The sequence below is a fragment of the Pseudonaja textilis genome, chromosome Z (genome assembly GCF_049901715.1).
Source record: "Pseudonaja textilis isolate UNSWEBS1 chromosome Z, rPseTex1.2, whole genome shotgun sequence".
Taxonomy (NCBI): Eukaryota; Metazoa; Chordata; class Lepidosauria; order Squamata; family Elapidae; genus Pseudonaja; species Pseudonaja textilis.
The window spans coordinates 13,836,501-13,861,718 of NC_142008.1; the positions used below are offsets into that span (position 1 = coordinate 13,836,501).

Here is a 25,218-nt window from a genome sequence, read left to right on the forward strand (position 1 = left end):
AAGTGTACCATGCATGTGCGCACATGCATACACACACACACACACACACACACAATAAAAAATCAAGAGCTTTGATTTTATTTTACTATCACATAAATGGATCATATCCACCACTGCATCAAAACTCTAATGTAAATTCTCACGAAAGGCTTTTGATAAAGGCCTACGTTGGAAAGTGGAATGGGGCGGGGGGGAGGCAAGATTGGATTAAAGGTCATAAACTTCATTGCAGCTTCCCCCACTCCGTGCATATGAGTTTTACAGGTTTTCACAAACTCTCAGCGGCTGAGACTTGCTGCCAAAGCTGCCCTCAGCTTCTCTAACGTTGCCACTGGCGCGATTTGATTACTGAAGGCCTGCTTTATATCACGCATGGATTCTGCTTGCACACCAGAGCCTGCCAGATGAAATGAAAGCCATCTGGAACTCTGGTTAGTGTTTTGTGATATGGGTTAAAATATGCTCAAAGTACATCTGCACTCTCTGTCTCTATTCACCTCTGCCTATCTCTGCACGCGTAATCACATACATAGTTCTGAATTCTCCAAGGGCACTTTTTCCATTCTGGCTCTCTCTCTCTCTCTTTTTTTGTCCTTTCAGCTGGAACTTTTGGGGTTTTTAAAAATGGTTTCTCTTTTTTAAAAACCAGAGGAGAGGAGAACGTCATACTGTTGTCAAGATCATTGGTGTTGCTGGTTTTGGCCCATAGTTGCCAGGTTAGAGATGGATAACCTTCTAAATAGTGTAGAGAGCAAAACTGGAATCTCCTCTATTGAGGAACTGATTTTTATTCATGGTGGTTTTCATCATGTCTGAGGTCTCCTGTGAGAAGCCCAAGGCTACCATAGGACAGTAAGTGTCCTTCACTGCTGAGGTTGCTGTTTGCTATTCTGTTAAATACATAGCTCTTCCAGGCGCTGTTTACTGTTTAAATACGTCTTTTTTTTTTTTTTTGGCTCTTGGCTCAAATCCTCATGTTTACTTTCAGATTAGACAGCCTATAAAGAGAAAATGCCTTTTCTCTGAGCCCCCTTGGTACAGCTGGCTGATGAAGGAACAGAAGCAATGAGCATTTCTTGTTGTTTGCTTACTGAAGGGAAAAAGTCAAGGAGAATAGAAATCATTTCAGAATCTCCAAGCTCCTTCTATTTCTGTACTGTTTTTGCAGGACTGGCTCTAGGTTACTGGAGCATTTGGCAAAGTGCCTTGTGATTGCACCTTTCCTATATTAGTAACTTATCCCCCATCAGATTTAATTTGCAGCAAGAGTAGATAACAATGACAACCGTAATCCAAACAGCAATAAGCCATGAGCTGCCATTTTAATTTCTCACAGCACCTTTGAATAGTTTTATTCCAGAGAATTTGAGGGGCTGCCACAAAGACTTATTTCCTAAAGCACCAGAAGGCAAGACAAGAAAAAATGGATGGAAACTAATCAAAGAGAGAAGGAATTAAGGAAAAAATTCCTAATTGGGAGAACAATTAACTAGTGGAAAAGCTTGCCTTTAGAAGTTGTGGGTGCTTCATCAATGGAGGTTTTTAAGAAGAGACTGGACAGCCACTTGTCTGAAATGGTATAGGGCAGAGGTGTCAAATTCATGGTGTCGTGGCATCGTCACATGACATATCGGGACTTTTTTCACTAAACCCTTCATTAAACTGGGCATGGGTGTGGCCAGCATGATGCATCTGGCCCATGGGCCAGGAATTTGACAGCCCTAGTACAGGGACTCCTGCTTGAATAGGGGTTTAGACTCCAAGAACTCCAAGGTCCCTTCCAGCTCTACTGTGATTGTAATTGAAAATTTTGGAAGTTCAAATGGTTCTCAAAATCTGGTATTGGCTGAAAAGTCAACGGTAGGTCCATTTAGGTCCTTTACCCTATAAATGATTTCAACACTCACAGAAAGGTTGACAAATATTTGAGAAAAGCAGAACAGCCAATATTTTTTTTTTTAAAGACAAAAATAGAAAATTGTTTTCCAAAAAGTCTGTTTTCCCATAATAGGAGATTGGGAACAATAGGTAAATCTAAATGCAGTGGTGTTTCCTTTTCCTTTTTCCTCAGCTTTTTTTCATCGTGGTTATCATATGAGAGGACAAAATAATGCAAACAGTCAGTCAGTATGGCTACACACACACACACACACATACAAACATGCACACACTACAAATTGTAAAATTTAGCTTCTCGGTTCTCTCTGAGCTTGGATGTTTTCTTGCAGACATTTCATTACCACCTTGCTAGCACTGATGATGTCATCTACTTTGGGTAATGAAACTTCTGCCAAAAAACAACCAAGCTCAGTGAACACCAAGGAAGCCTCATTTCAACACTGAGCTACAAATATTTTCCTTTATTGTTATCCGAAGGATTATCATGCTAAATTAGAAGGACATGGTCCATTGCCCAAAGAAGAGCCCAATAATAACAAGGAAGTGTGGTTTAATCAAAGGGTCTTTGATTTTTATTTATGTCTGATAATCCTGAAGTCACTGGGGATATAAAGGTCATAAAAGTATTGATGCCTTTGATCTTTGATATTGGAGAAATCTCCTGAGAACATCAGGGACAGCCAAGAAAAGAAATCAAAGGATCATCGAATAAATCAGCTCTGAATTCTCACCTGATGCTCCAATTATCATACTTCTAACACATTGTAGGTAGTCCTTGACTTATGATTACAGTTGAACCCCAAATTTCCATTGCTAAGTAAAGCAATTGTTAAGTGAGTTTGCCCCATTTTATGACTTCTTTTTGCCAAGTTGTTAAGCCAAATTGTTAAGTGATGGTATGAAATGAATCTGGATTTCCCCATTGAATTTGCTTGCCAGAAATGAACTGGGAATGTTACAAATGGTGATCCCATGGCCACGGGATAATGCAACTGTTATAAATTCATGTTAGTTGCCAAGCACTCAAATTTGTATCACTTGGAGATGCTATAATGGTAGTTGTGGTTGAAAACCTGTCATAAGTCACTCTTTTCATTGTTGTTGTAGCTTTGGAGAGTCTATAAACAAATGATTCTATACGAAGGACTACTGGTGTACAAAGATCCAGCTTTCTGGAGAAGTTTTTAATTCTGGGAAAGGCAGAAGGAAAAAGAAGAGGACAATCAGCTGCAAGATGATTACAATGGTGATGAGTACACCATTGTAATAAATGAAGGACCAGGTTAGGGCTCAATCATCTTGGAAGAAAATCTATTTATGTGGTCACTAACAATAGATAACAACTTGATGGCACATACAAGTAATCCTTCACTTAATGTTTAAGGATGGCTTCAAGGTATGACAGCCTTAAAAAAAGGGACTTATGACTGTTGTACAACCCCCAAAGTCATGTGTGATCACAATCCAGGAATTAAGCATCAGATTTGTATTTACCAGGGTTACATGAATGATGTGAGAATTATTTGCTACCTTCTCAGCCAGCTTCCAACAAACAATATCAATTTAGGAAGTTGGATTTGCTTAATGACCACATGATTCCCTTAACAGCTGCAGAGATTCTTTTAAAAACTATGGTGAAAATGATTGTAAAATTGGATACAGTCACATGATATCTTGCTTAACAACTGTGTCATTTTAGCAACTGAAAATCATGGACTACTTGCTTTCAGTGAATCAATCAGTGTCCCTTTCTACTTTTCATTGAGTTGAGTTGGTTTATGTCTAGTCTGTTACTTTTCCAACCTGTTATACTCTGTATGTATTAGACTGGCTCCCACATCCTTGATTAGAATGAAGAGCCACTGTGGCACAGTGGTTAGAATGCAGTACTGCAGGCTAATTCACTGCTCACCTCAGGAGTTCGATTCTGATCAGCTCAAGGTTGATTTAGCCTTCTGTCCTTCCAAGGTTGGCAAAATGAGGACCCAGCTTGTTGGGGGCAATGTGCTAACTCTGTAAATCGCTTAGAGAGGGCTGCAAAGCATCACAAAGTGGTATATAAGTCTAAGCACTATTGCTATTCCTATTATGGCTAGGTAAGGCTTCAAAGAGAGTTGAAATCCACCACATCTGGAGCATACCAAGCAATGGGAGGCTGACTTTACAAGACAGGTTGAACATAGGAACATTTAGGCTGCAACACAGAGACTGCACACAAACCTCCTAATGCAAGATTCTAGCAACATTTTGCACGTTTTTGAGTGAATAGTAATATATAGTGCTTTGCCCCTCACACCAGGGTTACTGTATTTACTTTACTGAGTTCCTATTCCCAAAACACCCCCCCACCAAAAGAGATGAAAAAAATATGATCTATATTCTTCAGTGGTATCAACCATCACTGCCATACTTCCATGGGTTCCTCTGAACTGACCCTTGGTCCCCAAATGTCTTCCTATCCCTTCTGCACATCCTCAAATAATTCCAACTGATTACTCAACATGCATAGGATTGAATTGTACAACTCAGTATATTACTTAAGTATGTGAAAAGCCTCAAATGAGCAGAAGCAAGAGAACATTCTGAATTCTTAAGCCTAGGCCAAGTGCTAATAATGGCCATTGTTTTTGCCTTGTGATCTTGTAGTAGTGTTGTGGGTTTTTTGCATGTTTGTTTGCTTTCTTGCCATTTGCTCAGTATCTTATGTTCTATGGATGAATAATTAAAAAAAATATTACATGACTGAATATGTCCAAAATCATTAAAAGGTAAAGATAGAAAATAGCAAAACTCAATTAACAAATAGCTCAAGAAGCTTTTAATCAGACCTACTGTAGTACAAAATGGAAGAAGGAGAGAAAGGTCTGTGGCAGTGAATAAACATAATATGGTTGGTCCTTGACCTATGACCACAATTGAGCCCAAAGTTTTTGTTGCTAAGTGAGAAATTTGTTAAGTGAGTCTTGCCCCATTTTATGACATTTTTTGGCCAAGTTTTGTTAAGTGAATCACTGTACTTGTTAAGTAGTAAATACGGTTAAAAGAATCTGGCTTCCCCATTGACTTTTCTTGTCAAAAGGTCACAAAAGGAGATCCCATGAACTTGGAACATTGAAACTGTCATAAAATGAACCATTTGTCAAGTCCCTGAAGATAAATCAGTTATGGGGATGCTGCAACAGTCATAAGTATGAAAAATGCTCATAGGTCACTTTTTAAAGTGCCGTTGTAACTTTGAACGGTCACTAAAAAAAAAAAAAAACTGTTGTAAGTCAAGGATTACCTGTATGAGTCCCAAGCAGGATTTTCTACTTTGTTGAGATGGTGATGATGATGCTGTCTTTTCAGTCAAGGCTGACTCTTGGTGGTTTTATGGGTTTTTCCCCATCTCCTGATTTTGCATTGCTTCTTTGAGTTGTTCTATGCTCTGGCTGGTGTCAGCGTTGATGGTATCAAACCACTGTGTTCTTTGGTGGCCTGGTTTCCTTTTACCATTAACTCTTCCAAACATAACTGCTTTCTTTTGTGAATTGTCTCACATGACATGACACCAAAGTAAGTGTGATTCAGTTTTCTGACTCCCCCCACCCTTTCATTGACATGTCTGGTGTAATGCACTCCAGCACTTGCTTGTTGGTCAGTTTTGATGTTCAAGGAAGTCTGGAGAGAACATTCTAAAAATTGTCCCCTTAAGTTCACCTTTGCTAGACCATGGCTAGTCTAGTGAAGAGAAGGACCAGGGGAGACATGATAGCAGTGTTCCAATAGTTGAGGAGCTGCCACAGAGAGAAAGGGGTCAAGCTATTTTCTAAAGCACCCGAAGGCCAGACAAGGAATAATGGATGGAAACTGAACAAGGAGAGATTCAACCTGGAAATAAGGAGAAACTTTCTGACAGTGAGAGCAATCAACCAATGGAACAGCTTTCCCTCAGAAGTTGTTGGAGCTTCATCACTTGAGACTTTCAAGAAGATATTGGACTCCCATCTCAGAAATAGTGTTGGGTCTCTTGCTTGGGCAGGGGGTTGGATAGATAACCTACAATGTTCCTTCCAATTCTGATTATCTGTTATCTGAGAATCTTCAGAAATGAAAAAGGATATGGGAAGTTAAATTAGGGAGAAGACATTGTTTGGGAGAGTTTTTAGAAAAACATTGTAAGCCATATATTTTCCCCTTCATTCTCATTCCAGACTTAAAAATACAGAAGTTGTCCAGGATAACTTTAAATTTTAAAAGCTTAAGGTCATAACCCTTGAAATCTGAAAGGCTCATAAGGGTTAAAATACCCATAATTAAAATACCCATTAGCAGTGGTAATGGACACATTTGAAATGGCTGGAATTCACTTGGAGCAGCCAGCACTTAGGGAATGGCAGGGGTAAATGTTGAAAAAGAGAGAAACATCTCAGTTAATACATATACTGTGGTCGACCATAAATACTTTTGTTGTGACAGGTCAAAAGGATGCAATGTGCTGGCTTTCAGCCTTTGCATTGAGACATTCCTATTGTACGTGCAGCAAGGAAAGCACTTCAGCATTTTACAATTTGTTTTTGCATACCAGGACAAGTATGCAAGAATAAGTATTTAGATTAAGTGCAGTGAGATAGCCCAGTGCCATTTTACAGAGCCATGCTTCATGGAGTTCTTATCTGTGAAAGGAATACCCAGGAACGTCTCTTCACATAGATTTAAGATGACTCAGAGAGTCAAATTGAAATAATCCTTCTTCTATGAGGCAACCCAGATGAAGATTAGCCAAATTTATCAGGTACAACAGGAGAAATTTTATGTGTTTACATTTTATGAGGGCCCAAGACTGCTGCAAGTTGAATCTTGCTTTGAGATTCTGTGCAGATCTCAAAGCTTAGGATGTGATTAAGAGCCAAGCTAGATCATATCGAAAATGTGAAGATGCCATGCAAAAGAGAAACCATATACCTTTAGTTCCACAGTTCTGTTATAATATGTAACATCATATCACCGTGGATCACACTGTTTACTAATTACACAAGTGACCTTGTGTAAGAATGATGAAAGCAGCTATTCAAACCGAATGCCCTTAAAATTCTATGACTGGACTTTTGGTATGTAAGTGACATTTCACTTCAGATTTTAGAAGTAACATGAACATGACCTTCCAAAAATGGTATCTCAAAAATAGACTTAATTGCTAACATTTTAGTTCTTTTCTCAGACTGGTATATAAAAAACACAGATTATTATATTACTAAAACCATATATGAGGGAATTGTAGAAGTATGTGTTGTCATATAGAGATTTTTTAAATTTTTTAAAGACCTTAGTAAGTAAAATGTTGTGGTATTACCATGTTCAGATTGATTTGTACATTTTTACTACAATGCCCATACTTTCCCCAGATCAAGGCATAGGGGCACTATAAAACAATTCACCTAAAGAAGAATGATCTAAACCTAATTTTGCGATTAGATCTTGTGTAAGAATGGACTTCTGAATCTTTCTGAATCTTTCTGTCCTCTATTTTTTTTAAAAAATGTAATCTCTTAATCAGGCTAATATCTAAATTATAGTCATTGCAGTGAGTTTCTCAGTCCAGTGTAAACCGTGCTTAAAATTTAGGAAAAGGAAGGTATCTTTTCATGAGACATATCATTAAATAATCCATTTATCAGCAGATTTTCCTATTGTCCCACAATTTTCTCATTACATCACTCTGTATATGCATCTCTGTATTATCTCAAGGTTAACAAAAACATGTTCTTTCCTAATGAAATCCTGTAATTTATAAAGAGGTTGCTTTATTGTAAGAATATCCAAACCAAGCTTGCTTACCAATTTTTTAACCACCCAGTCTTTAGGATCAGCTGTTCTTTTCTGCAGGTAGTCCTTGACTTACAATCACAGATTCAGTGACCATTCAAAGTCACAACACCACTGAAAAAAGTGACTTATGACCATTTTCCATACTTATGACCATGTCGCAATATGATTCATATGATCAACATTTGGACTCTTGGCACTGACATTTATTTATGATAGTTGTGGCATCCCAGGGTTTTTGCAAGTAAAGTCAACGGGGAAGCCAGATTCACTTAGCAACCATGAAACTAACCATGAAACTAACTAACAAGAGTTAAGTTTCTCTACAAGAAACTTCATGGAAATAGAATGGGTAGCCAAAAAAGTGAAATATGCACCATTCAGGAACCCAACAAATCAGAACAATGAAATATTCTTGCTCTTCCATTGGAGAGAATGTCCTTGCTAACAGATAAAGTCAATTGGATAAAACCCGTATTGGGCTGCTATGACTTGAGAAGGTATATTGGATGTTTGTTCAAATATTTTTCTTTACACAGCTAATACCTCTGCTGTACTGTATATATTGCACAATTTCGGCATTCCAGTCTGGCTTTTCAGTTAAAATTGAGTGAAAACATGTTTCCTCTCTCCTTTGATTCCTGCTTCTTCTCCTATCTGTTTTCACACTTTGCTCTGTCTGTTCATATCTTTGACATTGAAATGAGATTTGAGATTTATTTTTTCCAAAACTTATCTTACAAGCAAACACAATATTTTGATTACTCTGATCAATAATGTATTTGAGTTGTACTATCAATGTGTAAACTGAATAGTTACAGTCTGGATTTTATCTCATTTATTTTAATATTGAGATTAACCTTTCCTTAAGCCCTGGGTCAAAATAAAGAGTGGTTTTTGTTTTTGATTTTGCTTAGTACAAGACTAGAGTGAGTTATATTGTAAAATATAAGAAGCTTCTCTCAGATCTGTGGTAGTGCAGTGGTTAGAATGCAGTACTGCAGGGCAGTTCTGCTGACTGCTGGCTTGCCAGCAGTTTGACAGTTTGATCCTCACCGGCTCAAAATTGACTCAGCATTTCATCCTTCCCAGGTTGATAAAATGAGGATCCAAATTGTTGGCAGAAATATGCTGACTCTGTGCACTACTTAGAGAGGGCTGTAAAGCACTGTGAAATGCTATATAAGTCTAAGTGCTAAGAAGAGCAATGCTGTATGTTGGGAAGACAGTGGGGAAGGAGATAATGCTTTTTAGGCCAGTCAAAAGATATCCCATTGCCCTTTTGTTATCAATCACTTATGTCAATGACCTAATCACGTCATAATAAACCAAAGTGCTGTCCTCCAACCACATCTCAGTGCCTTAGAAAAAAAAATTCTGGTGCAGTCTTAGAACAGTCTTAGTTTTCAAAGTTCCTTGGGAAATGAAAATTGCAGAAATTGCTCCCCCCAACACCCCCCAACTGTTATTGGAAGTAACTGCATCACCGTCCAAGCAAATGCATTAAAAAAGAAGAGACATGTTTATATGACATTTGCACATGCTCATGCTATATTATTGCTATACATTGAGGCAATTAGCATTATTTGAAGAAAAGAAATGTAGAGTCTATCTTACCACCAGTAGGAAATGTTGTGATTAAGACAATTGCACGCCTGTTCAAATTATTGCACAGATTCTAACTGCTGTTGGCTAACTTCAAGCCAGCTCTCCTGTTCTCTCTTCTTATGCAAACCTGCCAAGTATATGTGTCATACCAGTGTACTGCAGCTGCCAAAAAAAAAAAAAAAAAAAAAAGCCAAGTAAGTCCTAGGCTGCATTAACAGAGGGATAGAATCAAGATCACATGAAACATTAGTACCACGTTATAATGCCTTGGTAATACACACTTGGAATACTGCATGCAATTTAGTTACCATGATACAAAAAAGGATATTGAGACTCTAGAAAGAGTGCAGAGAAGAGCAACAAAGATGATTAGAGGACTGGAGGCTAAAACGTATGAAGAACAGTTGCAAAAATTGAACATGGCTTGTCTAGTGAAGAGAAGGACTGGGGAGACATGATAGCAGTCTTCCAGGAGTAGGATTCTACCTGATCAGTCCGGTTCTATAGAACTAGTTGTTATGATTCTGCGCAGTTCAGAAAACTGGCAAATCTCTCCACTGGCTGACACTGCTTCTCCCCTCCTCACCCACACTCTCCTTACCTGGCGTGTGCACCATCCAACTTGCCTGCCTTTGATAAATAGCTATTTTCCCCTTTTTTTACCCCACACTATCAGCTGTTCTGCTGTGCTGAGAGATTTAGATTAGCTAGAAAGCAGGAAATCACTGAATTTCTTCCTTTCTAGCTAATCTAAAAGCAGAGCTGAACCTTTCTTAGGACTGAAGCTTCTATTTTACAGTGCAGACTCGAACAATAAATTTCAGAATGGTAGATCACTAAGTAAATCTGTGATTCTGTGAGCAATCTGCCTGCCTACTTTGCCTGATTTTGGGTAAAAGTTGCTCCTTTTTTAAAATAGAAAATTCAATATTTACATATATGGTGTGTTGTGAGTTAATTTTGTGAGTTTGCTTGCTCACAAATTTTATATGACAGACAAAGGCAATAGATTGCAGAAAGATATATTTCTGAGTGAATCTGATTCTGTGAGCAACGCAATCTGCCTGCCTGCTTTGCCTGATTTTGGGTAAAAGTTGCTTTTTATAAAAAAATCAATATTTACATAAATATTTACAATACTTACATACAAGCCATGCCCAGCCAGTCACGTGACCACCAAGCCATGCTCAGTCAGCAGGCTATGCCCAGCCAGTCAAGTAACCACCAAGCCACACTCACAAATTAGGCCATTCCCACAGAGCCAGTTATTAAGAACTTTGAATCCCACCCCTGCAGTCTTCCAATATTTAAGAGGGTCTCACAGCAAAGAGAGGGACAAACTATTTTCCAATGTACCTGAAGACTAGACAAGGAACAACAAACCAAGGAGAGAACCAACCTAGAACTAGAAATTTCCTGACTGTTAGAACAATTAATCAGTAGAATGGCTTGCCTCCAGAAGTTGTAGATACTACAACATTGGAGGTTTTTAAGAATACAACAATTTATCCAAAATGGTATAAGGTTTCCTATTTGAGCAAGGGGTTGGACTAGAAGACCTCCAAGGTTCCTTCCAACACTGTAATTCTGTTATGTTTGGATTGCTGATTTTAAAAAAAGCTTGGTTATTTGGAAGTTGCTATCATAATTTATTTGGGGTTCCTAAATTGGGACAGGTCAACGCAATGGTTACCCTGAATAGAGGACTATTTTTTTAACCATTCCTAATGGAATTCATGCCAGTAACACTGTTGCTTTTCTATTGTGAAATATTGACAATGTTCTCCAGTTGGGTTTCCTTTTGTAGAGAAACACACGGTACAAATAAATGCTAATATAAAATTAGCAGAAAAGTAGATTTCAGTCCAAACTTTATTGTAAGAATTATATTTTCCAACAGGAGTTTTTGTTAGAGTTACCATTTTCTTATTTCTAATCACTGTTCCTTGTGCTCTGAAACAAAAAAAAATCATCACCAATAATGAACAAGAGAACAGTGCTAGAGGGAGAACATAATTCTTTTGAAGATATACCATAAATTTCAGACAGAAGCTTTTAGGAGAGTGCTGATAGCAATATTGGGCATTGGTGGCAATGAAACATCAAGACATTTTTATCACTTGCTTTTGTGAATCTAAGATGCCCCATCCCCTTTCTGTACAGCTAAAGAGTGTTATTTAAATATGAAAGACACCAGGTGGTCCTCTAGGAAAGGTTGGTGAGTTAATTCAATAGGATTCCTGGCAGAACTTTTGTGACTATGATGTCACAAAAGGAACTGGTAAGATTAAATCACAACCACACAGATGTGAAACCACTGGCATCTTGGAAAAAATATGGGCCCACGCACATATCTAAATCTATCTTGGCTTTATTTAAATAAAACTAAGATCAGTGAGTGTCTTAGAGAATAATGAGTAATGATACTCTTCAAAATAATATGATATGGAATTGTCTGGTGAACTAGCAATATCATTGACCTGGGAGATTTCATAAAAATGTCAGTCAGATGCCTCTAGCTATTTCCCATTTTTTTTGTTTAAAATCTTCCTTCTTAAAATACCCATATTAGTCTAACAGAAGCCTTGGTGGAAGGGGAGAGATAATAGATGCTATGCGCGGCTTCTATAGATACAGTGGTTGAATTGCTCAAATAAATCCAAATACAGTTCTTATAAATCCATTTTGGACTGAATTAAAACAAATCCGGTAAAGGAAGAAAGATGATATGGCTAGGCATTCTAGAGTCAAGTGTGGTGTTCAGTATAGCAGTGTTTATGGATGATTCTGCAAATATCTGGAGACAGTTGGTGTCAGTCTGCTGCTCTTCTAGTTCAACCATCAGAAGAAAATTGCTTTCTCTATGAGACTTGCTTTCAAATAATAAATGCCTCAAGAGTTCTGTTGGTGGACATTTTTACATGTTAGCAAACCTATGCTGGCAAAGTTAGACTAATCTTTCTCATTTGGTTCTAAAGGGCATATGCGATGAACTCAGGTGTCAGATCTGCCATCTTACCATTTCAGCCCTACTTCACTTTGATGGCAGCCTGCTATAAAGTATGGGGAAGAGGAGAAAGGGGGAATGCAGGGAGGTAGGGGAGGACAGGAACCAGAGATGCCAACCAGAGAAAATGGTTGATCGATCCATGGACACAGGCATGGATATAGAATGCAAACACCAAACTTTAGAACTGTTACCGAAACACCGAGTTGAACTTTATTGGACACTTAGTAGAATGATCGGGGGGGGAGGCCTGAGAAGAGGGAAAAGCAAAAGCTTTACACAAGAATCCTCAGATCTGGCTTTTACTATTCTGTAATCACTTGACTTTAGTAAAAGCATACTTTCATTGCAAATGGAGTTGAGGGTCTTTCTTTCCTAAACACCCAAGCTGGGATAGGCCTGACACTCCACACCTTTGAAAATGTTTCCATTCATCTCTCTCTTCAATTGAATATTTATTTATTAAATTTCTATCTCACTTAAGTGCTTTAGAACTTCGTAATAAAACCATATAAGCACATAAATAAAAGCCCAGGATAAAAACAGAATTAAGAACAAGTTAACACTTTCAAGTAAAAATTAAAACCAAAGTTAAAAATTCAGAAGAGTAAAAGATTAACAAGGCACAGGGAGTGTCTTCAAACCACCAACCATCCCTGGGACTGCATCACATCCATAGATTTCCATGCTAATCAGCAAAGCCAGATGTTAACATACTTCTGGAAAACCACAAGAGTCTTACCTCTGGGGGTAAGATTTTCCAAAGTATGTGGGCAGCAGCTGAGAAGGGCCTCTTCCTATATCCCATCAGTCAAAGTTCCTTCACCAACATGATATGCAGCATCCCTTCTAGGTTTGACCAGGTGAGATGAGGTGATGTTTTTGGATGAGATAGTTTCTTGGGAATTGAACATTGAATATCATTTAATATTCTTCAACGGCCAAGCTGATTAGAAATTCAAAGACTTTTACCTCAAATTGGAGAAAACAGCAAAATATCTGTCATAACATTCTACAGAAGCACCTTCTCCTCTTTCTCTTCTTCAGCTTTCATTTCCTTTTCTGCTTTAAACAAAACTCTAAAGTCTCATTTTTGCAGTTCCTTTTGAATTATAGGGTCCCTTCTGATTTGGTTATTTTTACTGCTTGTGGCAAAATTTAAAATTCAATGACAATATAATGCTGAAGCTGCCTAAGAAACAATAATGAGAATTGAGTTCTGAGATGATTAAGCATTTTATTTTCCCAAGGTGCATTATGCTGGTATATAATTTTATGTAATGACAATTTAATAGAACAAAATGAGGCAAATTCATCACAGAAATCCATAGAGTTTCCTGTGGGATGAATTTAGCTTTATATATGTTCACAGATGAAAGCAGTAAGTGCAGAAATACAGGTAGCAAAGCAGTCATTTCCCAATTAAGCCTCCTACCTTCACGACAGTTTGGGGAAACTGACATATGAAAAACAGTTTTATTATTGAAAGACCAACATCCATAACTTGGGAGCTCACTGAAGCAGCAATAGGATACAGAATCTTGATGTTCTCAATGTGAGCCTATTATTATTATGATCCATTGCACAATCTACCAGATGTTTAGACTGGATCTGGTATTTTTACCCACCTATCAAGTCTTTCCCAAGGATCTGAGATAGACAGTTGTTGCTTGATAAAAGTTAAAGGTATCATCACCGGATGTAAGCTGTTCTAAGTAAAGCTGCCTTTTGCAATTGACTGACAGTGATTTCATCAATGCTGATGATGTTCAACTGGTGCTGCTTTGGGACTGCACTTAAGACATCTATCACTATCGGAATTACCTTTGTTTTCTTTTGCCGTAGTTCTGTTTCTGTTTGTATTTTGTGATTTTCTCCAGTTTTTTCTCTTCTATACTGCTGACATCCAGTACTTCCAAATTCACTGTTCACACTTCTTTGTCTTTCTCATCAATTGTTAAGCCTGAGGTGTTATGTGACAGGTGCCTATTGTTAGAATTTTAAAGTCCCAGAGCAATTTAGCTTTTTCATTTTCTATTACTTTATTAGTATTGTAAGTATATCTCATTGCAAGTCAACCAGGCTTTTAAACTAGATTTCACATTTTTGTCCTCCTATCAAGTCCTTATTTTTAATAGAAATTCTTTATGACTAAGGTCAGATCCCCTTTAATAAAAAATCATGACCAAGAAATCTTTCACACTTAAAACTGTATCAAAAAAACAAGAAGGGGAAACAGGGAAGACACTTTCAGATAATATTTTAATGAGAGACCAGAAAAGAAAGGGAGAGGAGAGGCATAGAATCGGTAAAGATATCAAAAAGATATTATAGATTCCAGACCTCACATGACCTTATACATAATATACTGTTGTGGCTCTGATTCCTGAGCCTGTGCTGTCAGAGGAAGAGGACTTGGAAGATGAGGAGGAGGAATTGGGAATGCCTTCCTCTCCAGGACCTTCCTCTCTGGCAATGCCTTCCTCCCTGATAATGCCTCAGGTTTCATCAGACAACCGAGAGGAAAAGCCTGAGATTAATCAGGAGGAAGGCATATTGGAGCAGCCCCTGACAGGGAGTCAAGAGGAAGAATGTTGGCTTGATCCTAAGCAGCGTCGTAGGAAGAAATGTGAGCAGCAACGTAGGAGGCGTGGGAGGGTCAGAGAGTGAGCTGAGTCATTGAGCCACATCCCACAGGGGATAAAAGTAGGTGTGTTGTCGGCTGGAACAAAGTTTAATCTTGCTTCAGGTTTTCTTTGTGAATGATTTTATGGTCTGCCTTCTGAAAGTAGCTTTTTTACTTGTTTTCAGTTTGGACTTGGCAGGCAGAGCATGTTGGAATGCCAAGGACATTATCAGTTCCAAAGAATTAACTCTGTGAAGTCCGAGCCAGCTTGCCTGCCTGTGTTTGTGTGAGTTTGTACTCTTTCATCTTTTGGAAAGAAGAAAGGTGAGACAGAAAAAAACTAAAAAAAAAACTAAAAAAAAACCCTATTAAAAATAAATTCATAGTTACTGAACCTTGTTTTCTATATTGTGTTTTTTATTAACTTTTTTGTCAGTCCCGCCTCAAATGGCTGGCATTCAGATGCAGTTGCAGAAACTCAAATCATTCTTCTTTTCCTGACTACCTGTCAAGAAGGATATCAAAATCAAAAGCCCATCCTGTGTTTGACGCAGGACAAGTCTCATTTGGTGGCCCCCAATAATGGCACAGCAAATTTTCCCATCCATCTTTCTCATTCACCTCTCCTGGCTGAGTTGACAGTCCTTTTAAAGTGCCACCTTTCACTTGAAATCTCCATCTGGCTGTGACCTTTATCCTCATAGTTTACTGGGATGGGAAAACCATTTCTCTCCAACTGAAGCTTCATCAATAGTCTCCCCAGGTTTTTGACCTTTGGTTCTTTCCGTTGAGACACCTGTGAGGCAACTTGTGTAAATAGTATGACATGTTCCCACTTTCTCAGGGAATACTGGTGGAAAGGAAGATTTTAAGGGACCCAGTTTATTTGTCTTTATGCTTTGAGGTACAAATGGTTACTGGGGGAGAAAATTGCATTCTTCCAGGTGGGGTTTAAAATGTTGATGTCTTTAACCCGCACGGCCCTAAAACTATGGTTATTTTTCCCCAGCTCTGTGACAGATCATTTACTACCACAATCACCAGCTGTGATAGAAAGGCAGAGATGACAATACCCAGGTTCTTAAGTTCAATCTCCTTTGGCTATGGCAAAAATATTGGAGACCTTTTCCTCTTCTACCTGAGTTATTTAGAAGACAAATAGCCAAAGAAATTGATCTTTGCTTTTCATTACCTTGGAAAACTAAACATGGCTCTGAAGGTTTCTGAGCTTATATTGGATACACTGCAAAGTCATATTTATTCTATAAAATTAACTCCATGTAATAACCATTTTTTTCCCAGGGAATTCTCTGAACAGAGGCAGGTTTCTCATTCACAGCTCTCATATCAGCCTAAAAAGCAATAGTAGCAGTTACTAGTCATACTAAAAAGAATCTCAAATCCATGGAGGCAATATTTTAATATTCTAACTATGGCTTTATAAAATGGTTTCAGGTTTTTGAATTTTTTTCATAGGTCAAAAAAGAAAAAAGATGGGGAAAATGGTTAAACTTAAAGCAAAATCCACTTTATCTTATAAACAACCAGCTTATAAACAACCAGACAAACAAGCAGAAAATTTCAATCACCCATGAACTGATGATGTTAGCTAGTCTGGAAATTATAAGTTTGCAGGAGAACAATGAAGTTCAGAGAACTCTAAGATCTCAACTATTCAACCTTCATCCCCACATATTCTCCAGTGCTATTATGCTATTAGATGAAGTCAGGGAGAATCTCCTGGGTCATAACAACTAGATTCTATTAAACTGAGTTAAAAACAGAGGCAAATGTCTACAAGCTCCCCAATTTGGGGGGAAGAAAGACTGTCAAAATAATGTCCATACAGAATCCTTTGCTAATGGAAGATTAAAGAAATCCATAAGGCAATCTTCTCATTTACAGCCCAGAATATGTTGTACATTGTTCTTTAAGATAACAAAAAGTCAATCAAAGAGAAACAGGATGCAATTACCTAGAGGTAGACTAAAGAAGGCCTTCAAATGATATGCAGCCAGGTAATGCAATGGCTTGCTTCTTTTATGTAGACATAGATTGCAATTTTTAATATGATGGAATGGGAACATTATGAAAGAAAGCGTAATCATATTAGCTATCTTTAATTTTAATTAGATGTGAAAGTAAAGGAAATTAATTTGAGTCTTTTCCCACCTACTAGTCTTTGAAATGTGATCCTTAGCATGCCACCCCAAGCCCAGATGTTGTGGCAGACATTGGGTTAGGAAAAAAACAATATTTCAGAATCAGACTGTTCACTGTTGTGAAGTATTTTTCTTTTAGACTAGCCAGATCCCTAGTCAAGCAAAGGCTCTAAGTAAATTTTAGAGGTGCATCATAGTGTAGATTTTTATGGTATGGTCTACACTGATACAGGTAATCATTGAGTTATGACCATGTAGTAATTGAGTCCAAAATTTATGTTGCTAAGCAAGACAATTGTTAAATGAGTTTTGCCCCATTTTATGACCTTCCGTGCCACAGTTGTTAAGTGAATCACTGTGGTTGTTAACATAGTAACAGAATTGTTAAATGAATCAGGTTTCCTCGTTGATTTTGTTTGTCAAAAGAGTGCAAAAGATGATTACATGATTCTGGGACACTGCAACCATCATAAATACGAGTCAATTGGCAAGTGTCTAGATTTTGATTATGTGACCATGGAAATGTTGTAAAGGCTGCAAGTCCCAAAAGTGCTTTTTTCAAGAAGCAACTGGACGTTCTGGTTTTTCTTTGAAGACATTTTGTTTCCCATCCAAGAAGCTTTTTCAGCTCTGACTGGATGATGGGGGAATGGAAGGATTTATATTCCTTACAGACAGCTGGTCATTTGTATTCTTTTAACAGGTCATTAAGGTCACTTGGAGGTTATCTGTGTCCTCAGGGTCACCGGAGTGGTTAAAATTGGTTTGGAGTCTTAAGGCTAAAAGAATGCAAATGACCAGCTATCTGCAAAAGTATAAATTCTTCAATTCCTCACCATCAAGTCAAAGCTGAAGAAGCTTCTTGGGTGAGAACTGAAATGTCTTAAAAGAAAAACCAGGAAGTCCAGTTGCCTCTTGAAAAAAGCACCTTTGGGACAACCATGACCTGGATGACTGAGAATTTCCATAGGCTACAAGTGTAAAAAAAAGCCTCTTTTTTCAAGGTTGTTGTAACTTTGAATGGTCACTGAATGAACTGTTGTAAGTCAAGGACTACCTGTATATAACAGCTTTGTTCAGTTGCATCATTCTTCTGAACAAAATTATTGACTTGATGAACCTTGGAAAAGCCTACCAATTAATTTATCCTACCGTTCGATCGATGTCCTCACTGCGAAATAAAATTTAGGATGCGTGCTTTGAAGCTTCAGGGACCGTTCTCCAGTTTAACCAATCAGCCTGCATAAAAGTTTGTCATGTTTGCATATCACCACCATGTCTTGAAATCCATACATGGATTTTGTGAGCATAGCTAATCTTTGTTTATATTTAGAAAACACCATAGATAGAAGTGAATTAAGTCTTTACACTGAATTGTGGTGGTGTAGATACATGGAAGTGTTTCTACCCTGTTCAAAGAAGGTAGAAAATCTGAGCTTTTAACTGAGTCAGCCTTAGGAGGTGTATGTCAATAAGTATTAAAAATGTAGTAAGAATGGAATGTGTTCATTCTTTTTTTCAATACCAACATGCTATTGCAATAGAGACTGCTTCATAAGTCTAGAAGATATATTTTCAAGATGAAGCAACCAAAACTCTTTCATTTAAACACAGACAAGTCATAACAGAGTTGGCTCACAAAGAGTGCTGCAACTGCTGCCTTTCCAGCCTAAACAAAAACAAACCCAACTCTCAAATCCATTTTCAAAGAGCAATAGTTCTTCAAGATTATTATTCTTTGGTAAGTGCAATGCACAAGTCAGCTTTCTGCTGACTAAGCAATGCATGCTCAGCAGAATAATCAGAAAGAAAAAGAAATGCATTTAAATGTATGATTTTTCCATGAAAGTGTGCCTGTTCTTCTGATAGGTGGCCCAAATGGAGCTGATTTGGGCAGTCTGTCAAAATTCACTGGAAGCAAATGTTATTGAACTGGCATGAATTTACATGATAAAAATTGCATCTATCCTGTCAGCTAACTTGGCAGTAGGGAAAGGCCACGGATTTCAAATACTAGAAAGGATTATCTTCATCATCAGCACCACCAGATTTTGGCATTCCTCCATATGTCCTGGTCAATGTGAAGTCCATCCTTTTATTGCCTCCCAACTTATGGGTACCTGCATAAGGGATAGTATAGCCAAAGTGCCTTAAATGCACACACACCCATTAAACAGGTAGAGGCACTAGTTTAAAAATTCAATCTGAAGTGCAACCTTATTTAAGGTTCAATCTAGAGTCAAAATAGGCAGCAACTTCCATCACCTCAGTCTAGCCAGGGAAGAAGGATAAGCAATTCTAGAAGATCTCAGATGTCTCACCTCTGTAGAGAATTATTTGCTATGAATGCTCGTGATTTATTTATTTGTTAATCCCCATCCTGACTGGGAGCTGTCCCTAATCTTGCAGAAGTCTGGACTTGAGCTTGAAGACCCATCTGGGTATAAATTACTATCTAGCCATGGTTATTATTATACAGTATATAATACTGATTCTATAGCAATAGGAAGCAAGTCAACATGACCAATTGTGTGTGTGTGTTGGGGGGAGGGGAGGTATATGGTTTTGATCTTTGTCTACCTCGTGATCTGAAATAGATAATGAATCAGTGAAATACTTAGGCTTTGAATTGGTTTGCTTAACTTTTTTTCTTTTGAGTGTTGATGTAGAGAGAATCCCCACCTCCCTTTTAATATAAGAATGCCTCTATATTAGCAAAGAAATATTTGAAGTAAAACCACTCAAGCAGCTAACCCCTGTGAGTGGATATTTAGTTTCACAAACTGTTCCATTCATAAACAAAATGCCTTCGGTTATAGCCTCCACAGAAGGCTGGAATTGATCTGATCAAAAAGCAGAGGGGCAAAAGACCCTAAAACCTACATTTTCCCACCCAGCTCCAAGGAAAGGGCATGACCTCTCAGCCACAATAGGAGTCAGGCAATAAAAATTAAAATATTAAAAGGGCATACTTAGAGGTGGTATTCAGCAGGTTCTGACCAGTTGTGAAGAACTGGTAGCAGAAATTTGAGTAGTTCAGAGAACTGGCAAATACCACCTCTGACTGGAGATTTTACAGTATCCTTCTCCTGCCACGCCCACCAAGCCATGCCCACAGAACCAGTACTAAAAAATTTGAATCCCACCACTGGGCACACTCAAGCTCAGATTAATTTCACAATGAATCTGGCCATCTAAATCCCAAAGCCCATCCACTCACCAGACTGTTTTCTCAGCTGTCCTGGAACCAACTGCTGAAGTCACCTCTGACCATCAATAAAGAGAACCTTCTTTTCAAGCAGTTGGATCCTCTCTTCATTCAATGCACCCTCATTTTTCCAGGACAGGGACTTGAGCCAATTCTTCCTACATTGCAAAAAAAAAAATAACAATAAAAATACAGGAGTATTTTATGAATTCTATTCAATCTCTATTTTCTCCAGCAGGAATTTACATTAAACATTTTCAATCCTTGGGATACGGGTTATGCAATGCAATTATATATAAGCTTTTCAGGGTGTGTTTGTATGCTGATTTCTGGATCATCCTGATGGAAAATGGCATTTAAAAAATAAAGGAAAGGTGGCACCAAAATCAAGATAAATTTGCTATGGGCATCAAACCATTCATCATACCCCAAGACAGATTTTTATGGTCCCATGATATCAAAACAATCAATTAAAATTAATGTAATCTGAACTCTTACTCTATCGCTAAAGAAGGTTCCAGGTTTCAGATTAAATTATACATGTTTTTTTACTGTTTTGATTCAAAATCTCTTGAGTGAACAAACTCCTTCAGATCAGATGGAGCAATTTAGCTACTGCTAATAAAGAATATATTTCAAGAATAAAGAAAATAAAAAATTATGCAATGCTATTTATTTATTTGATAAGATTGATAAGATTTTTTTTCTAATTATTGCTCTAATTCCATATATTTCAGCATTTTACAGAAATAATAGCAAAGTACAATAATATAAATTAAAATCATGAAGTCACAAAAACATTGTAATGGTTTAAAATTAAGGACTATCAAGGAACAATTCAATGAGCTTAATTAATTAATTAATTAAAAGCCTCTGAGAAAGCCTTTTTTTTTTGTTTAAATGAAATTGGAATCACTCAGAAATGATGGGGAAAGCTGAACCTCTTTGAAAAGCTGTTGCATAAAGTAGGTTCATAGTGGAGAAGCCTCTCCTACTACCCTGATTTGTTGGTAGTGAGATATTATAAATAGTATCTACTGTTTATTTGAATTGAATGGGTTAATTCTGCATCAAAAGTTGTCCTGAAGGTACCCTAATAAAGTACTGCTAAGTTGGGAAAAAAATGAAATAGAAAAAAGTTAGAATGTGAATTTATTATTATTTGGCCTTGATAAGAAGCTGGGCAATTAAAATAGCTACTCCATCATTTTTACATGGTAAATCAGAGCTCTGGCTTATTTGCAGCTGGGCTTCATAGGGTGCACAGCTCAACTTGCAGAAGTTGTAACAGGTGTGCACGCATGTGTGTGCCAATCTGGTGCTCGCCAAGCTGAGTTGCAAGCATGTGTCTGCACCACTCAGCCAATCATGTGACTGGGTCCCCTCTCTCACCCTCAGTTCCCCTCTCCCTTTCCCCGCCGGTCCACCAAGCCAGAAAGGTTGAGACTATTGATATAAATTGCATTTATGCTTATAAATACATTCCAGTTTGCTCCTGTTTAAGAGGCATTACAGCTTTTTATCTAGCCAATGTATGGATTTTACTGTGAGATGTGATTGCTTAAGGAGATTCCTTGGAAAGTCGTTGAATGTATATTTACTTTCTGAAGAAAAACATAATGACTAAGAGTGAAAAAAAAAACCCTAACATTCAGTTGAGGCAATCACTGCCTTAGAAGACTTGGATGCAGCCAGCAAAATACCCCATTTCATTAAACGGTTTGTACTGTTTGTATTTTTGATTAGGATACAAATTATTTCTTGGAGACAACTAAGTTCTTAGAAGACTTGATAGCTTGCCACTACAACAAATAAAGATCTCCCTCCCTCCCTCCCCCCTCTCTCTCATTAAAAAAAAACTCAAATTATTAAGAACTTGGCAGTCCATAAGTTGTTGCTCTTATCCTTTTCTCTTTTTTCAGATAATTAACATTTTGCCAATTATCAATTTATTCACCAGTATAAATGCAAATTATTTTTGAGTATGTCCTGTGTTGCTCATAAGCAGTTTGAGTAGGAAGTAATGGATTTATTTATTTTGAGCCAGTCATTTATTTGTACTAGATTCTCAGTAACATTTGGAATTATTTTGAGGCCATCCTTTTCTCTTATAAATTATTGTCAATATCATTCATTCATTCATTCAATCAATCAATCAAGGATGTGAATCTGGGATTATAGTCAGCTTTATTTTGGACCGAAGACTTCATTTTAATTATGTACCATGAGTCACACACCCACCAAAATGAAGGTTAGCACAATCAAAAGGCTAGGATATGAAAAGAAAAGAAATAAGCTCAGGAAAAGAGCATATTTGAATTGAATAATGATTAAATTTAATGTTTTTAAAGGATTACTGCTTTTGTTTGTGTTAAAGAAAACAACATTTTTGAATTGTAGTAAAGAAGGGTGTTTAATTTTGACAATTTGGGAAAGAATTAGGAGCTACATAAGTCTGGAAGTATATACTTTACAGCTATGGACTGCCCTTATTTTTTACAGACAAACAGCTCATCATATGGAATCAGTTACCATGGAGAATAATTTAAAGATGACTCAGAAGATTGTCTGTTTATATTTATCATTCACATCTTGCCCAGACAGAATCCAATGACTATTTCTAATCAAGGTAATCTTTAATTTGTTAGCAGAATGACATAAATTACTTCTTTTTTCAACTGTTTTGGAACACAAAATATAAAAGAAGAGAATTCAGCCCCACAAATTAAGCAGCTTATTCATCCATTTTTAATGACCACACAGCATAAGCAGAAATAGTTTTATCTTAGTTTTCTTAAAGATAGGTTGATTTTCTTAGCAGCAGCTTTTTCAGGAAACAAGCTAAGGATGCAAGACAATAGGTTGAATATGTCCATCTTTTGATCTTAATTTACAGTTTAAGATATCTACTAGAGATGTTTATAGTTATGAAGTCTATTGGAATTTCCACATATAGTAACCTACTTGGTTGTCCTGAATAGGTTGTAATTAAACTACTGAGTATCTTTAGTTGATGCATTAAAGTATGATTATCCTATTTCTCCACCAGAATGTCCCAACCCTGACTTCTTTAGAAGAACAGATACTGAAGCTAAAACGCAAACACTTTGATCACCTAATGAGAAGAGGGCACTCATTAGCAAAATGTTGGGAAAAATTGAAGACAAAATGAGAAGAGGATGGCAGAGGATGAGATGGTTAGATAGTGTTATCAATGCAATGAGCATAAATTTGAGCAAACTCCAGGAACCAGTAGATGCGGGACTGTCGTGCTATGGGCCAGGGCATTGCAAAGAGTCAGATATGATTTAGTGGCTAGAAAACAACAAAGTGAAATGCATAACCACAAACATTGGCATGACTTTTCATGGCCCTAATTTCTTAGTCCCACAAATGTCTGTGTTGCTGAATTAGGCTGTGATCATCGGTATTATTAGGTTGGTGATCAGGATGGATATGTTTAAGGATGATCCCTGTCAAAGTGTTAGACCTTTGAGGCAGACCAAATTATTCAAGGCCGTCTCCCTGGTTCTCTGCAGACAGAGAGATCCCTTTAGCCCAGTATATGTTTCCCCATATTGCCATTAAAATTGGAAATCTTGCAAACAGAAAGGTTTCATTGTCCCACTCCTATCTTATTCCCTTCTAAAATTCCATTTTAAATGGATCAAGGTCATAAATTGCTTGATATATTTTATGGGGGAAAAATCCAAAGTAATTGCTATCGTAGACACTTTTCATTTCTAGGGGATGCGGTTAGAGATGAGACAGCATTTTGAATGGTGGATGGACATTTACAAGCTTTCTGAGTTCTGAAAATCCATGTGGAGGGCTCCATGGAGAAATGAAGCAGCAATATGAGCGATGGATAAATCAATAGGTGTAGTGAAGAAAATGGATACTTTTATGTTAACATTCATTCCTCCTGTGGAAGCTGCTGCTGCTGCCTGTAATTCTTATTTATTGTCTGTGTTTCGCCTTTCCTATCTGTTGCTTGTCAATGTGCATTCAGTAATATTGGAATACAATGAACTGTGTGGCAGATTGTGCTTACTGCTACCTTGATAAATGTACGAATAACTAAAAATGCTAATAATAGTTTGGTGGTTTGAATGATAATAACCTGCTGTTTTCTTAAAAAGCAGTTTATCTGTAAGGCAACTTCATCTGCTGTCATATTTCATAATTTTAGAAATATTTCCTTATGCAAGAAAAAGTGTGCAAAACGAAGAGGTAACCAATTCTTGCAACTCGTTGGACTTCAAAGGGTTTTGAATATAGGAAGCTGAAATGAAACATAGTATTTGTTTTGTGTTTTGGTATTTTGTAATGAAAGGAATTTGGCCTATATCAGATGCACATTAGGATTTTAGCTGCAATACAGATATATATATTTTCCAATCTACAGGTAATCCTCAATTTATGATGGTAATTGAGCCTGGAATTATGGTCATAAATTATTGTGAACATTAAACAAGTATGACTGCGCTTGATTTTTTGTGACATTTGTTAAGTGGTTGTCAAGCAATTTTTTTGCCCAATGTGCATTTTGTTGTTGTCTGAAACTGGAAATAAACACTGGAAACAGGCAAAAAAAAGTTTTAAAAAATCATGGTCATATGACTGCGGGACACTGCAAATGGCTGAAAAGGTGAGTTAGTTGCCAAATATCCAAAATGTGTGTGTGATAAAGAGTAGGGATATCATTGGAACTTTAAAATTGGGTTGTAACTTTAAATGATTACGAACTGACAAGTCATTAAGGAACAATGACTGATAGGTAGTATTGTAGTTTTTTGGGATACTTTTGCCTCATTGGCCCTAAATGAATACCACAGCATTAAAAGGTAAAGGTTCCCCTCGCATATACATGCTAGTCGTTTATGGATCTAGGGGGTGGTGC

General features: G+C 37.4%; 1 long non-coding RNA gene across 1 annotated transcript; it reads left to right on the forward strand.

The window, feature by feature from the left end:
* Nucleotides 1–291: 291 nt before the first annotated feature.
* Nucleotides 292–24,803, forward strand: LOC148123909 (uncharacterized). Its single transcript, XR_015739974.1, has 3 exons — nucleotides 292–431; nucleotides 22,818–22,944; nucleotides 24,063–24,803. It is a non-coding gene; the product is annotated as an uncharacterized LOC148123909 (long non-coding RNA).
* The last annotated feature ends 415 nt before the right edge of the window (nucleotides 24,804–25,218 follow it).